The sequence below is a fragment of the Equus quagga genome, chromosome 13 (genome assembly GCF_021613505.1).
Source record: "Equus quagga isolate Etosha38 chromosome 13, UCLA_HA_Equagga_1.0, whole genome shotgun sequence".
NCBI lineage: Eukaryota > Metazoa > Chordata > Mammalia > Perissodactyla > Equidae > Equus > Equus quagga.
The window spans coordinates 46880128-46896197 of record NC_060279.1 but is presented as its reverse complement, the minus strand read 5'-3'; the positions used below and the strand labels follow the sequence as shown (position 1 = coordinate 46896197).

The 16070-nt window shown below is 54.9% G+C and overlaps 1 protein-coding gene across 3 annotated transcripts in view; it reads left to right on the top strand.

Moving 5' to 3' along the window:
* ZNF423 (zinc finger protein 423) overlaps positions 1–16070 on the top strand; it is a 320871-nt gene that overhangs the window by 168333 nt on the left and 136468 nt on the right. Inside the window, exon 2 of one of the 3 annotated variants that reach the window (XM_046680369.1) lies at positions 6217–6281. The exons of the other annotated variants lie outside the window; for them this stretch is intronic. The gene's annotated coding sequence lies outside the window, so the exon portion shown is untranslated. The remainder of the gene's footprint in view (positions 1–6216; positions 6282–16070) is intronic. 3 annotated transcript variants of the gene reach the window in all.

The window sequence follows — 16070 nt, the reverse complement described above, 5'->3', positions numbered from 1 at the left end:
GCTGTGGAGGTGGAGGGCCACCGAATCTGGCGCCACCATGCAGGTAAGTGTCGCGGATGGCCTTCCCCAACACAGAGCCTGAGGCCGGGACTCGGGTCCAGGTTACATGATGGGGAGGTGGTCCCAGGGAGCAGGAGTGGGGGCACGGGGAGTGGGGCAGGGAAGGGGAAAGGTCCACATTGGGGTGGAGTGTCCAGGTCACCGCTGCGGACGTGGGCTTGACTCTGCGGGGACCTCGGTGCATGTGCAGGACGCCCCAGGAAGGGCTCTGAAGGAGCTCACGGGCCCCAGTCCCCCTTCGGATGAGGGACACCTTGGTGGGGGCTCCCTGCCTTCAGGGCTGTACGTGCCTAAAGCGCCTGCGCAGAAGCCCCTTAGCCCCCATCCTTCAGTGTCCTCTTCTGTAAGATGGGACCGAGCTGGTGACCGCCTCGCTGAGTTGCTGAGCGGGCGCCTGCACGTCGCTGGTGCAGAGAGCAGTGTTTTCGGGGTGTGCCTCGGTCCGCAGAGGTGAGGCTCCTCAGTCTTGCAGGTGCTGCGGGCTGACCCCAAGCCGGGCTGCGGACAGCTTTGACAGAGCCGAAAAGCAGCACATCTGCGCTTTGAACTCGGACAGTGCCAGCCTCGTCCCTGGAAGTCTGACCCCCAGCCTGAGAAGCGCGGGTCCAGTGCAGACGCCCCCCCCCCGAGGGTTCTCGGGGAGCATCCAGCCTGGGCTCTCAGTGAAGCTGGCTCTGTGGCGGGAGGTGTTCTTGCTCCTGAGCCCGTGTCACCACTCGTTTTCTTCCCTCAGATGTGGTGATTCACACACACGTCCCAGGGTGGTTAAGAGCACAGGTCACAGGTGGTCACAGGGGTTAAGAGGTCAGATGACCCATAGTCAAAACCTAGCTCCGTCCTTTCTGACCTGTAAGACTGCAGACATGTTAATCAACCTTGGTAAGCCTCGGTTTTCTCATCTGCAAAATGGGGCTGGTAATTATAACTCGTCAGCCTGTTGTGACTGTTAAATGAGACAACGTGTGTGACCTGGAGCAAACACTCCAGTGTCAGCACATAATGATTGTCATTTATGACCCACATGTCATGTGCACATGTGTACCTATAGGGTAAAAAGAATCTACGGGTGAGTCATTTTTCCATGTCTGCTCAACACTCAGAGTTCTAGGTGGGATGCACTGTTTGTTTTCTCTGACACTGCGGTTGGTGAAAATTACAATATGAATTTGGTCTTCTATTCATTCACTTGCTCATTGTACCTCACTGAGCGCTTCTCTGTCCGTACCTCCATCAGGAAAGGCACGTGTACCAGCTACATTCTGTAGATGAGGCGAGGAGCGCCCAGGGGCCGAGGGTTTTCCCAAGGTTACGCAGCTATTGGGTCTCAGAACCAAGCTGCTGGTCCCGTGCTGGTTCAGCTGTTGGGAGAGGCTGCTGCATTCTGCCTGGAGCCAGCCAGACCTGGAGGGGAGGGCGGCAGCTCCCGGGGCCTCTCTCTAGCACTGAGCTGTAGAGACCTCCTGAACTTGGCTCAGGCCCCACCCGGATACCCTGTGGATGACCTCCCCCTAGCACCTGCCCAGGTTGCTGTGAGCTCAGAGAGCTGAGTGGTGGCCTCTGAAGACTGGGGGCAAGGCCTGGGGTGGGGGGGCGAGGCGACTGAGGCAGGGCCTGGTGTGGCAGCAAGCTCACAGGACAGGTATTCTCCAGCTGTAGCATCTTCTCTCGCATCTGCTCCTGGAGGAGCTGGGGCTGGGCTTGCTGCAACATCCCCCAGGGTCCCTGGGACCTGACTCCCTGGGTGTGGATGTGGCTGTCACAGGGGTTGGGGCTGGGACACACCTGGGTTGGTGAGACTGAGCCAGGACCCGGGGCTCAGCCTGGCTGTTTGTGCCCGTGCAGAGCCTCAGAAAACTCCCAGAAGTGGGCATTATGGGGCGAGAACGGGGGCTGGAGTTTGATGACCCGCACCTTACCCGATCAGGTTCTGCTTAGTCTGACATCAGGAGGCTTCGCTGTCTGGATGGGACGTGGGGTTGGAAGTCAGAACACCTTTGATTTGGGTCCCCAGCTAACGGGGGGTGGTGGCAGGAAGGAGACTTGCCCTGGATCAGATGGCCAGGAATCCCACCCAGGCTGCCTCGTTCACCCATTTCACATTCAGGGCTTCAGTCACATATGCGCTGCAGGGAAAGCCGTGTGGGTTTGGGGGAGAAAAATAATTTCAGGGGCAAATCTGCGAGTGACCATGTGATGGAGGCATCCGTGCTCGCTTCCACTCTGGTGTCCCAGGCTTGGCCGCCTGTACCTCTGCCATGCTTTCTGCAACGTTTGAGCACAACTGGTGCTGCGATTCCCTGGTATTTTTAAGTCAGTTCTCTTTTCGTACTTAAATTCATTCATTTACTTAATTCTTCAAATGGAAAAATCAGTATTATTTGCTGTAAGTAGACAGTAACCTTAGAAGTAATTTAAAAACAAACCCAAAGGAAGCCCCGCTCTCATGTTGCCCCAGCCCAAAGCCGCTGTGCTCTGCAGGGGCTGAGCCTGGGGTCCGTTCCCTCTGTGGGATGCTGGAGACGAGCGACAGACGCAGGCCTCCTGGAGGCGCTCTCGCCTGATGAGAAGGCTGAGAAGGGCATTGGAGGGCACTAACCTTCCCACTTTGTGTGTCACTGTTATCAGACGCCATCTTGGCTGCCCCCTCATCTCATCATGGCTTCTAACCGTGGGCAGCTCCCATGTTTGGGCAATGCTGGTCAGTGGAGAGGCTTGGCCTTCCTCTGAGCCCATTTGAGTGTCCCTGCCTCCCAGCATGGCCCCTCCTTCGGGCTCACCCTTTCCTGATGCTGCCTGGGAGGGAGCCCTCTGCCACCCCCTGCCTTCCCCAGAGCCCTGCAGGTGGGCACAGCTGTGGCCTGCGCCTGCAGACCTGGTGCATCCGGCTGCCATCTCCCAGGCCCAGCCCGACGCCACCGAATGAGGGCCGGACTCCCAGCTCTGCAGGGGCCCCACAGAATGCCCTGGGAGGTGGGAGGAGCTGCACCCTGAGGAACGGGTTGGGTTTGGGTGGAGGAGATCAGTGGAGGGGCACCGCTGGTGAGCACCGTGGCCTGAACAAGGGCTCAGAGGCTGGGCCCGGCGAGGCATGCTCTCTGTTAACAGTGGGCGGTTTGATGGCTTTCTGGAGAAACATGGAGTCATTGCAGACTCCCTCAACTAATTGCTGTGCAACTCAGGGCCCGTGCCCTCTCTGGGCCTCAGGTGTCTGATCTGTGAAATGGGGAAATAGCGGTGGTACCACATGGACAGAGGTGAGGATTTAAGGAGGAAAGGCCTCGAAGAGCTTGGCACCATGCGTGCCGCACACACAGGGCTCTGTGGTTGGTGGCTGTAGGGTGGGGCTGGGAGGTGATGGCAGTCTGAAGTTCAAAAAGTGGCCCAGTGTCACCATGATCTGAAGGCACGCAGGGGACACAAGGGAGCTCCAAGATCTCAAAAATAGTGATACCAAGAACCACAATTCAGGGTGAGAAGTAGGCTGATGGCAGCGCCCCAAGATTGAGAAGAGGCGCTGACAGTGGCAGGCAGAGTCAGGGAAGGCTTCGTGGAGGCAGTGTCTTAAAGGACAGGTGCGTGTTAGCCAGGACAGAGCAGGTTTGGTGTGCCATGTGACAGTACGGGCTTCCAGACGTGTTGCTCACCTCTCCCCAGAAAGAAAAAAGAACATCCACTTCCTTTCAAAGCCTCTGATGGGGGTGTGCCTCTGGATGCCACATGCCGCTTTCCTGAAGTTGGCAGAGGGGATGCCAAGCACTTCTCAGAAGCTTCCAGGACTCCCAGACTGTAGCTCTGACTTCTGCTCCAGAACGTAGGGAAGGAAAGAATGCTATCCAAACGAGCTTAATCCCAGTCAAAGGATTATTTTCTTACAGAGGAGCTTCACCTATACTTAATAGTTTTAAATTGTTCCGGGTACCAATTAGACTTTTAATTTTGCTGTTCCCTCCGGCGGCTGGAGGATGTGTGCAGTTTGTGTTTAATCAGAGTTGGTTTTTTTTTTTTTTGGTGGTTCCGGGGGAGGGGAGGAGACGAGGAGACTGTTTTGGGGTTTCCTTCTGGTCCTGCCAGGGCCGGTGTCTGGGGGGGGTGCGCAGGGCACCTCTGAGTTTGGGGTCCTCTGTCGGGCGGCGGTGGACATCCTCGAGGGCGGAACCCAGGTCTCCTGCGCCTGCCCGAAGGTGGGCCTGGGGTGCCGCCGCCATCCTGCCTGGAGAGTGAGTTAAATATATGGATTCTCCAAAAATTTCTGCAGCAATAGGGTGAGTTATTACTGATTCACAGAGCACGACAAAACATCACTGCATGAATTAGCAAACAGCTGTTTCTAATTTGAGTTTAGAACGGTACACAGAGGAACTTGTTTCTCTGTTCACTCCTTTCATTTATAATGAATTTTAATCACCGCTACAGGTGAGAAAAATGTAGAAACAAGCTTGTATCTTGTGGAAGAAACAAAGGAGAGACAGATGCTAACAGATTTCCAGTCTGTGATAAAAGGGATGTTTTGGTGCACTTTACATGTAATTAGAGCGCAGCTGTTTCCAGTCCCAGGTCCGCGCGGCCGAATGTGGGCTCTGCCGATCTCCAAAGGGAGTAAAGAAAAACAGTGATTCGACCCCGAAAGCGTTTTGCTTCCTCCTGAGTGGAGTAGAGCCCTTTGCTTTGGCCTTGGCAGTGCTGTTCGGTGCAAGCCCATGGGGGGTGGCTTCATGGGCTCTCTCCTTGCCTGCGGCGGTGGGAGGCGGCAGGCCGTGTTGGGGTGTGAGGGACGCCCGGCCAGGGGCTGGTGGGAGAAGCTTCCAGAGCACCTCTGCCAGCTGCGAGCGCCCCATCTTTGGCGAATGTCTCCTCGGGGCAGACTGGGGCCATCCACCCTGGCAGCAGCTGACCGGGACGCTCCGCTTTATCAGTTTGAGCAGAGCCAGCTCTCCGGTGAATTGGCCAGGGCTGGCTCTTTTTTTTCCTGGTCTGTTTAATTTCTGCAATAAAACTCAAGCTCAATTGCATTTTCAATATCAGTGCTAAGTAAATTTGTCTAAGGGATGGAGCAGCCGGGCAGGCTGTGTGTTCTGTGAGGTCAGAGTCTCCAAGGGGAAAGGCACGGCCTCCCTCCGTCCTGTCCTGCGGTCCCAGGGGCCTTTAGGGATTGCAGCCCCACTGGGTGCGGGCGTGGGTGTGTCTGGGAGTCAGGTCTCAACCCCCACCCCCTCCACCACCAGCCTGGAGCCCCAAGTCCAAGCCCTAGCAAGGCTGCTGGCGCCTTCGTTTCTCCACCTGTCTGACAAGAGGGGAGCGTGCGGGCTCCTGAAGGCTCCTCTCCTCTCTGCGTCCTGGGGTTGAAAATGACAGGGCCTGGGGCCTTCGCTTTGAGACCATCTCCTGCCTGGGGTCCCTGTTGGTCCTTAATGTAGACCCTCGTGGTTGTTAATCAGAACTCAGTGAAATGGGACCCCTCACGCTCATGTCCGTTCAAACCGCCTGGCTGCTGCCTGCCTCTCCCTCTCTCTCCGCCCTGGGACCTATGTGGAGCCGGGAGCCGGGCGCCAGTGGCTATTTCTGTTTTATACACTGCAGAGCACTCCTCACATGTAACATTTTATAAATAGTCACTTATTTCGTCTGCACAGCAAATCTATAGTTCTGACTATTATTATCCCCGCTTTACAGGTGGGGAAACTGAGGCAGGTTAATTACTTGGTGGAGCTGGGAGTCTAAGGCCAACTGCCGGCCTCAGCCACTGAGCAAACACCAGGGCGCCGGGGCCGGGACACCACGTGCGGGAGGGGCCGCGGGGCAGGCGGCTGGGGAGTGAGCAGAGGGTCGTCCTGGTCGTGCCCCACGCAGAGCCGCGGCCACCAGGTCTCCCTCAAGAGAGGCCTACAGAGAATGTGGGTTTTTAAAAAACTTGGAGAGTTTCTGATTTCTCAATGTTGGCATTTTTACAAACTAACTGGTAACTGGACGGCCCCCGCCCGTCCGGCGGGGGGACAGCTGTGCTGATGTGCGGCCCGATGCTCAGGTCATTTCTCTCAGTCCAGCTGGCAAAGGTCCCCAGCGGGGAGTCCGAACCCCCAACGTTTCCACTTACCACCTGCTTTGTGATAGTGGGATGTGACCTAACCTCTCTGTTCTGTTTCCTCACCTGTGGGGTAGCCATGCAACGGTCGGCGTAAAGCCAGCTCCTCGAGTGTGAGAGAGGGACCCTGACGGCCTGCAAGGTGGGGCTCCGTCCCAGGGTTCCCTGTGTTGCCCCCTGCATACTCATAATGTGGGAATAGCTGCCACCATCACCACCACCGCCCTCACACCCGGACGGAGTTGCTCCAGCTCGAATGGGACAGGGGGTGTGAGAGAGCTGTGTAGTGTTTCAAATGCCCTAGGGATGAGAGGAGAGGCACTTAATGACGGTGTGAGTCACACTGGCACCCTCCTCCATGCTCTTTAGCCAACGTTTGCTGAACACTTAGCAGCATAGATGCGTTACCCATTTTGTGAGGCAGACACTCTTGTTATCCCCATCCTATGGGTGAGAAAATGAGGGCTCAGAGAGGTGCAGTAACTTGCCCACGGTCACACAGCTAATGAGTAGCAGCTATCTAAGCAAGCCCGCGTGCTCTCCTGGTGGCTGGTGTCTCGCTGCAGGTGACTGAGTGTCTGTAAGCTCAGGCTGACAGTTTGGCTCCCTGGAACGTTTATCAAGGGCCTTGGTGGCGACTGTTTGCTGTTGGATGGCATTTCAGCAGCCCCCGGAGCCCGCTGGAGAAAGCCATACCTGGCCTGGCCTGGCCTTCAGTCTGTGGGAAGGCCTGTGGGTCCTCAGAGGCTCATACCAAGTGCCCCTTTGAGGCAGGGCAGAGGAGAGGGTCTGCTCCTTGCCCACCAGGCTGGCTGGAGAAGCAGCCCCTAGGGCAAGAATGCCTTCTTCCTCCTCTCAGTTGTGGGCCACTGACCTCTGCATGCCAGTCTCCACCCCCACGCTGCCCATGACCCCCGAGCCCCCAACCCACCAGTGTTTTATCGCTAAACTGAAAGAATGATCCCTACTTTCCCTTGCTGTGGCCTCATTGGGGACGATGAGATCATATCGGCAAAGGCACTCTGAGCTCCCTGGAGGAGGGGAGGGTGAATATGAGCTGCTGTCATTTTTGCTAATAGCATAATTCTAATTTAAGCTTTCAGGTGGAGCCACGTCAGCTCCTGGTAGCCTCCATGGGGCTCCTTGGCCTACCTCAGAAAGACCCTCAGCGTCCTCATCCCCTTCCTTCCCAGGGTGGACTCCTGATTTCCCCGGGGCCACCCTTATCTGTCCCTTTGGGAGAACCAGATATCTGGATGTAGCACTAACAACTGCCATGGTGAAAGGAGCTTTTTGTTTTTTCTTTCAAAGTGCTTCAAAGTGGCAAAGCATTGATTTAGAGTCCAAACTTTAGACAGAGGCTAATGGACAGAGAGACAGACAGGAGCATAGAAACCTAAGAATGCTGGGTACTTTCTGCACCCCTCAGAGGACCGGGCATATACAGCAGGCTCAACAAATATGTGCTGAGTGAAAAAATACCTAAACTAGAAGATAGCAGAGAACTGGGATGCCTGCTGCCTGCCATTCCTCCTTCCCGTACCCAAGGCAGACATCACTAATTGATCACACACTCTTAGAGCTACAAAGGCTCTTAGAGACCAGTTCATCTGATCCATTCTCTTGAGAGCTGGAAAAATGAAAGCACAAAGAGGGATGTGCTTGCCAATGGTTATACAGTGCCAGAATCTGAACCCAGTCCAATAATAGTCCCGTCCTCTATGGCTCATGGTTCCATGCTCTGGGCTCAGAATTCTACCCTCTGGGTGTGGCTTTGCCTTCTGGGCTTGAGGGTCCACCCTCTGAGTCATCTTTTTTTAAATTTTTTTATAATGAAAGGTAGTACCTATTTGCAGCTGAGTAGTTTTATCAGCCTGTTTCCTGCCTGTAGCACGTGGGGTCCAACAGCCTTCTTTCACCTGTACTCTCTCTGTCCTTTTTGGTCCGAGCTGGCAGTATTTCTGCTGGTATGAAGTTTTCAAGAGCCTTGTGGGTCTCCTGTGTATGTCATGGGGATCTACTTCAGTAGATAAGAGATAATTCTATCGCTGCTGTGGGCTCCTCTGAGATGGCTCCGGGGCCGTGCTCCCAGATGTCCTGGGTGCTCTCTGGTTTGATCTGGGGGATCTGTGAGTCACACCCTTAGTCTTTGCAAAGAGTCTTTTGCATGACTGGATACTCTGACTTTTTGATTTTTCTGAGATATGAGTGAAACGCACAGTTACACCCTCAGCCTTTTCCCTAGAGCATGCTGTCCTGATGGCGAATCTCTTAATTATAGTGTCTTTTGCAACCTGGGCAGGCTGAGGATTTCCAAAGTCATCAGTTCCTGGTTCCTTTTTGTTTCACAGCTCTCTTGTCAATCCCTCTCTTTCCTCTCTACTGTACGCAGCGGAAGAAACCAGGCCAGGCCTTCAACATTTTGCTTGGAAATGTCGGCTAAATATCCGTTTTTACCTGTTACAGGGTCTGCTTCCCACGTAACTGTAGGACACAGTTCCACTAAGCTCTCTGCCTCTGCATCATAAGGATCCCTTTCTTCCAGCTTCCAGTGTCATGTTCCTCATTTCCTTCTGCCCTCACCATCAGTGCCTTTAACAACTATATTTCTCTTAACAGTCTGGTCATGGTGATTTAGGTATTTTCTATAGTGATTTAGGCTTCCTCCTTTGTGCTCTTGACTTCCTTTTGAGACGTTACTAAGAGAGTCATTAACGTCCATATTTCTATGAACAATCTTTTTCTTTTTTGGTGAGGAAGATTAGCCCTGAGCTAACATCAGTTGCCAATCTTCCTCTTTTTGCTGAGGAAGACTGGCCCTGAGCTAACATCTGTGCCAATCTTCCTCTATTTTGTATGTGGGATGCCACCACAGCATGGCTTGATGAACGATGTGTAGGTCTGCACCAGGGATCCGAACCCATGAACCCTGCGCCACCAAAGCAGAGTATGTGAACTTGACCACTACACCACTGGGCCGGCCCCGTGAACAATCTTTTTAAGGCAATATAGGCTTTTTCAATCATACTCCTAAAAATTCTTCTAGCCACTGCCCACTGCCCAATTCCAAAGCCACTTCCACACTTTCAGGTATTTGTTGGAGCAGCGCCCCACTCCTGGAACCAACCTCTCTGTATTAGTTTCCTATTGCTGCTGTGACAAATTACCATGAACTTAGTGGCTTAAAACAACAAAACATGATCATCTTCCAGTCCTGTGGGTCGGAAGTCTGGCGCCAATCTCCCTGTGCCGATGTGGAGGTGTTGATGTGGCCGAGTTCCCTTCTGCAGGCTCTGGGCTCTGGAGCTCTGTTTCCAGCCTTTCCAGTGTGTAGGTGCTGCCTGCGTTCCTTGGCTTGTGGCCCCTTCCATCTTCAAAGCCAGCGAGTGTGTCACTGGGACCTCCTCTTTTGCTTCCCTCTTCTATGCTAACAACCCTTGTGATTACATTTGGCCCACCCAGGTAATTCAGGATAATCTCTTTATTGTAGGGTCAGCTCCTTAGCACCCTTAATTCCCCTTTGCCATGACATGTAATGTATTCATAGGTTTTGGGGATTAAGACACGGACATTCCTGGGGTGGCGGTGGTCATTATTCTGCCTACACAACCTCCCAGTTTGGTTCTGTGCAGGCTATTGAAGCAGCCTGCTCTGTCCGCCGTCCAGGGAGGAAACAGGCCAGCTCCATCCCTCGGTGCCTGGCCTCAGAGCCAGCCTGGCCTGGTAATCCACCGCTGACTTTGCCCACGTCCTGATGTGACTTTGCCTTGGGGGCAGGTGGGATTGTGGAGTGTGGGACCCCTTCGTGGCTATCCTCGAGCCATAGGGCCTGATGCTGCGCTGGTACATGCTGGGCCTCAAGAAAGAGGGAGCAGCTTCTGCAGTGGGACGAGCCCTGAACTGGCACTCAGGGCCTGGTGAGGCAGTTTAGTGCAGTGGTTAGTGAGTGCTGGAGGGGCATCTGCCACTTGCTAGCTCTGTGTGCCTAGAAAGTTGCTTTCCCTCTTGGAGCCTCAGTGTGCGCAGTTAGAAAGAAGCGGGTGGTAACAGCACCACCACATAGTGATGTTTTGAAAATCAAGTGAGAAAATGCTGGCAAGGACCTGGCTTATAGAAAATGACCCAGAAACAGTAACTACCGTGGCTTTTACGAATTTAGTCCTAGATCTGTCTGCTCCTTGCTGTGTGGCCTCAGTTTCCCCCTCTGTGAAATGAGATGAGTGATGGCCTGTTGACTTCCCCACCCCTTCACACTGGTACTGATTGATGTGTGGATATAATTGAGTTGAGAGTATTCTGGGATGGATGGCCATCTTTGGCACCTGGTGGGAGGCAAGGAACGGGGCAGACACTCTGTCCCCTTCATGTCTGTGTCCTCAACCCCCGGCCCTGGCCTAGTTTGAGACTGGATTCTGCCTCTGTGGGGCGAGTCCCTGGTGGGCACTGAGACAGTGAGGATGCCCCACCCAGCCTGGGAGCTCTGGCCTGGTGGCCCCGTCTCCTGCTGGGCCTTCATCCCGTGGGGTCCAGGCCCCCGCTTTGGCTGGGGTTTGCTGTGAGGGGTGCTTGGGGCCTCTCAGGGAAGCTCCCATCACAGCTTGCTGGAAGCAGCCCTAGGAAGGGGTCTCAGAGTTGCCCAGCCCACCCGTGTCACAGAGGCAATGGCAGAAGGGGAGGTCCCCCCAGCAATGGCTGCCTTTGGGGACCAGGGCTCCCCCAGATCCATATTCCCTCCACTGTACCAGGCTTCCAGGGGTGCGGAGACACGGATGGGTCAAGCTTTGAAGTTTCCTGAGAAGAGGTTGGGAATATACCTGGATACCTCCTGAGCTGCCTTTTGCCACTTTGTCTGGGAAGCCCCCTGTGTAGGTTCTGGCTGCCTCTGTGGGAGGCGCAGTCCGCATGTGCCCTGAGTGCATTCGTGTCTCCCAGCTCTTGTCACCTCGGGCTCTGGGGAGCATGGATCTGCAATCCCAGGGTGTCCAGGCCGCTCTGTGCTCACTTTGGGCGGCCTCACCATCAGCCAGGGTTGAGCTGACCTTCTCTCTGGCTAGAGACCCTTCTCCAGACCACAGTGCAGCTCCACAGCATCTTCCGCGTCCTGTTGTCTGCTTGACCCTGCCCCAAGGCCTCCCTTTCAGGGAGGATGGACAGCCCCTTTCTTGGAGGAGGAAAGCTGATGGTTAAAGGCTTCTTCTCTAGCACTGGGAGTCATGAGACCTCTTCCTCCAGTTTGCTCAGTGCCCTTTGAACATTCCACTCATACACTCCTCTGCTCATGGCAGACATCACCAATTGATTTCAGCACGCATGTCTTCTGAGCCCAGATACTGCCTTAGAATCCTTCTGAATATAATGCTGTAGGCAACCACTGCCGGTTTCCCAATCCTGGAGGTTCCTTTCTCTCTCTGAATCTTCTGTATCATATGGGATTGGTGTAAATGGATCCTGAGTCTGGGGTCCCGTTTCTCAATTCCCATTCCTGGAGCTCCTGATGGGGGCAGGGCCGGCTCTGCCTGGAGCACCGTGGAGCTTCATCCTGTGGGGAACCTGTCTGCTTGGCAGTGTTCGTTCTCCCAAGGAGATGCTGAGTGACATGGAGACCTTTTGGGGCTTTGTGAAGAATTGTCAGGGCTTTTTGTGGCTATCACAAAGACAATCTGGATGGTTGGAATATTGTACAAAATGGCCTTTACACAGTCATGTGTGGCTTGAAGATGGGACACGTTCTGAGAAACGTGTCGTTGCGCTATTTTGTCGTTGTGCAAACATCACAGGGTGCCTGACACAAACCTGGGTGGTACAACCCCCTGCACACCTGGGCTCTGTGGTTCTGACTGTATGGGCCCCCCATCGCATGTGTGACTGAAACGTCATTACGCAGGACGGATTCTTCTGGAAGGAACCTTGGAGACCAGCGCTTCACCTTCCCATGTGACAGTGGAGGCAGCCGAGGCCTGGGTCTCCTATGGACCCTCTGTCCCGCGCTCTGCCTCTTCCCCCAGCACGTCTCCCTCAGGGGCCTTGCGAGTTCCAAGTCCGCCTTCTGTCACAGTCTGGAATATCAGTCATTTTCATTCATGTGAATGGAGCTGCCCAGCCCAGGAATGTCCTAGAACCCTGGAGCTGCCTGGCATCAGCTCTTTTTGCCTTCCCATCCACTGCAGGAAACCCTCCAGAGTTCTTTCCAGAGCTGTTTATTCCCTTGCATAGCTCTGGTGATGGGAGGCTCACTTCCCCCTCAGCCTGTGCCTCTTGCTGCAGGGCCTGGAGCTTTCGGTTTGTTCCTGTGGGCCTGCGAGCTCATCACTCTCCCTTCTTTTTCCAGGCACCTCCTCGCAGCCCTGACCTTGGTTCTCTGTGACAGGAGGAGTGTGGGGCTGAGGCTCCCAGCCATTCTGGGCGGCGGCCACTTGGCTCGCCCGGACAAGGTGCAAGTGAGGCTGTGTTCAGTGGCCGCAGCACCGGCCTGCTGGAGTCGCCACATGTGGCCGCGTGAGCCGGATCCACCCCGCGCCTTCTGCCACTGACGTCTTCTGAAGCCCAGTTAATGTTCTTTTTTCTACTTGATTGAATTTTTATAGAAATTTCTCCCCTTTTATGCTTGTTTTGGTTCTCTTCCTGCAGCAGGCAGCAAAAGCCTCATATGACCCATTTCCTACCAGGCCTTTTTGCAGGATTAGTCATTTTTAAATGACTTTAGTCTCCGTTTTTGAAAGTGGTTTTTCTCCTCACGTTGTTATATTTCTTATAGTCATTCTCGGGGTAGGGGGCTAAGACGCGGCTGGTGTTAGTCAGTGTGTTTCCTACTTGATCTTCTCGTGTGACAGCGCCCCCTCCCAGAGGAGAGAAGCAGGGAAAATTGTGAGGGAAAGCACCGCCTCAGAACCAGGCTCACTGGGGTGGAATCCTGGCTCAACTGCCTGCTAGCTGTGTGGCACTGGGCAAGTTACTCAGCCTCTCTGTGCCTCAGTTTTCTCCCCTGTAAATGGAAATAATAATAACAGTACCTGTTTCTTGCGTTGTTGAGAGGGTTGAATGAGTGAACACATGTAGAGCTCTCGGAAGAGCACAGGGCACGTAGTAAAACCTATGGAAGCATTTATTTGGAAATGGAGAGGTAGCTGATTGAGCTGGACCTCCCTGAGCCCACCTTCTCCCTGAGTTCTGGAATGTTCATGTTGAAGGGGACTTTGAGATTGCCTTCGCCCGTGTCTGCACCACTTCCCTTTCTGCACGTCTGCAGGGCCGCGGGCTGTAATGCTGCCCGTGCGTGGTGTCTGACCGTCAGCGTGAGCGGAGCATTCCCACTGTGAGGCAAGACCCCCTGCCTCTGCCGTCGCCCACACGCATCTGAGCGCGCTGCCTCTGCTGCCCTCGGCCGCTCCCAGTGCACCAGGCTGAGGGCCCTGGAGCAGGATGCCCTGGGTGAGGGCGAGGGCAGCAGCCACGGTTCATGTTATTAGCTAGGAGGCTTTCAACGTAGGGGTCTGTGCTTGGGACTTGGTCTGTCCACATGCCCATCCCCCTGATTGGGCCTTTTTCCTTTAAGGAGCCCTATTTTCATTCCGATTCAGATGATTCTAAGGTCAGCAGTTGCTCAGCTTTTTGCTCCCAGGATAATGTGCTTTGCTTTAGTTTTGAAACTTTTTTGCAGAGAAAGAAGCCGACAATGCAGCTGCAACGCACCTTGGGGACTGTGGCGCCTGGCCGGTGGGAGTGAGGGGTGGGGGCCCCCGCACTGCGGGGACATGAGGCGCTCTGGCCAGACACCTCTGGGGCACCTTGCCGTGTGACTGAGGGCAGGTTACTCACCTCTTGGAGCCTCAGCTTCCTCAGCTCACAAATGGGATGTTTCTGATGGTCCTGAGGATGAAAAGGAATTAACTGTGCTAATCGGAGCCCTCAGCACGTGCTGGCACTTGGGACATGCTCAGTACGTGTAGCTGCTAATACCATTAGCACCAGTGGTACTAATTAGTACTAATTATTATTATTGGCCAAATAGTGTTTTTGTTTAGTAGCTTTATTGAAGTATACTTTGCATTCCGTAAACTTCACGTGTTTTAAGCCAGCAATTCAGTGCCGTTCAGTACCTTCACAGAGCTCTGCGGTCCTGCCCACCGTCTAGTCTCAGAGCATTTCCCCAATCTCAGAAGGATGCCGCTTGCCCATTTGCAGTCAGTCCCTGCTCCCTCCTCCAGCCTCAGGCAACCACTCATCTGCTTCCTGTCTCCACAGATGTGTCTTGTCTGCACATTCTACGTAAATGGAATAATAATGCTTTTTCGCATTAATTTTTCTCATCCACTCCTCACAGTGGCTCCCTTTTTTCCGATGTGTAAGCTGAGTCTGAGAATGAAGAGAGATGCTCACAGGGTGGACGAAGCAAAGGAGGAGCATGGTTTTGGATGCAGGTGTCTGCTCTTGTGCTGGGCAGCACCAAGGGCTTGGGGCAGATGAACCCTGGCGGAAAGACGAGTCCAGGCCCGGTCTTCTGGGCAAGGTGTCGTCCTGTCTCACTCACCCTCGCACTGGCCTGGGTTCAAGCCTGTGTCCTCCACTCCTCGGCCCTGAAAGCCCCTGTCTCCATGGGCTGGGCCTCCTCCCTGCCAGGGGGGCTCAAAGGAGGTCCAGATGTTGACTGCACTGGAGGCTGGACGTGTGGGTCCCCCTCCCTTTCTCACCTACGCAGGTGTAGTCTTGTTTGACTGACCTTCAGAAGCTCGTCCAGACCCTGGTCAAGGGGCCAGACTGTCATTTCCTTGGAAAAGTCGCTGTGGCTGTGTCTCAGTTTCCTCGTCTTACAGCGGGAGGGGCCCTGGTTCCCGCCTGATTGGTGGTTGTGAGAAAGCAGCGTGCTTAGCAGCTCAGCAGAGCACTGGGCACACAGGAAGGGCTTTGCGGCAGCTTGAGTGAGTCTGAGCTAAGACTTCAAAATAGTAAAAAACCTGTTGAGCCTGGCCAGGAGGCGAGGGCCAAGCAGGTGCCCCAGCTGCCCCAGCTCCAGCCAGTTCCTCCCTTGGGTCCCTTTGTCTTTGCCTGTGGAGCCCAGCTGGCAAGACCTGGGAATTACCAGGCAGGGGCTGTGGTGCCTCCTGCCACATCTAATCAGAGGAGCTGACAGCGGCTGTGTCCTTCCCTTCCCCTCCGAAGGGCCTGTAATGTGAGGCCCCTGGGGGACCAGGTACCCTCACTCTGGGAGGGTGTTCTGGGAGGTGCCCCGCTCTGGGCGGACTGGTGGGCTTCAGAGATGGGAAGCTGCTGGATGCAGGAGGGTGTTCTGGGAGGTGCCCCGTGCTGGGCAGGGTGGTGGGCTTCAGGGATGGGAAGCTGCTGGATGCGGGAGGGTGTTCTGGGAGGTTCCCCGCGCTGGGTGGGCTGGTGGGCTTCAGAGATTGGAAGCTGCTGGATGCGGGAGGGTGTTCTGGGAGGCGCCCCGCGCTGGGTGGGCTGGTGGGCTTCAGATGTGGGAGGCTGCTGGATGCAGGACTTGGGGCCAGGGGCTTTGGAGAGCGGCATCCCTCCAGGCAGAGCTTTGCCAAGTGGTACCAGCTGGGGTCGGGCGGATCTTCACAGGGTCAGGGCCAGGGGCCTGGGTGGGCACTGGGGTGGTGGGTAGGCATGAGGAACCCATTCAGAGCCAGCTCTGAGGGACCACTCAAGAACTCCCAGCCGGGCTTGCTCTCTCTTAAGTCTTGGGGTTGACCTGGGACAGCAGAGGCAGCTGTGAGAGCCTGGGGTATGGGGCCCCCGGGGTCTGGGCCATGCCTCTGCAGTTGTGGTGAGTGTGATGGCGTGTGAGTGTGTGTGTGTATGTTTAAGTTTATGTGTGAGCAATAGTGGCAATGATAGTGTGTGGATGGATGTGTATGCCTGTGAGAGTGACTGTATGTGACCGTGTGCATCATGGTGTGTGTGACTGTATGTG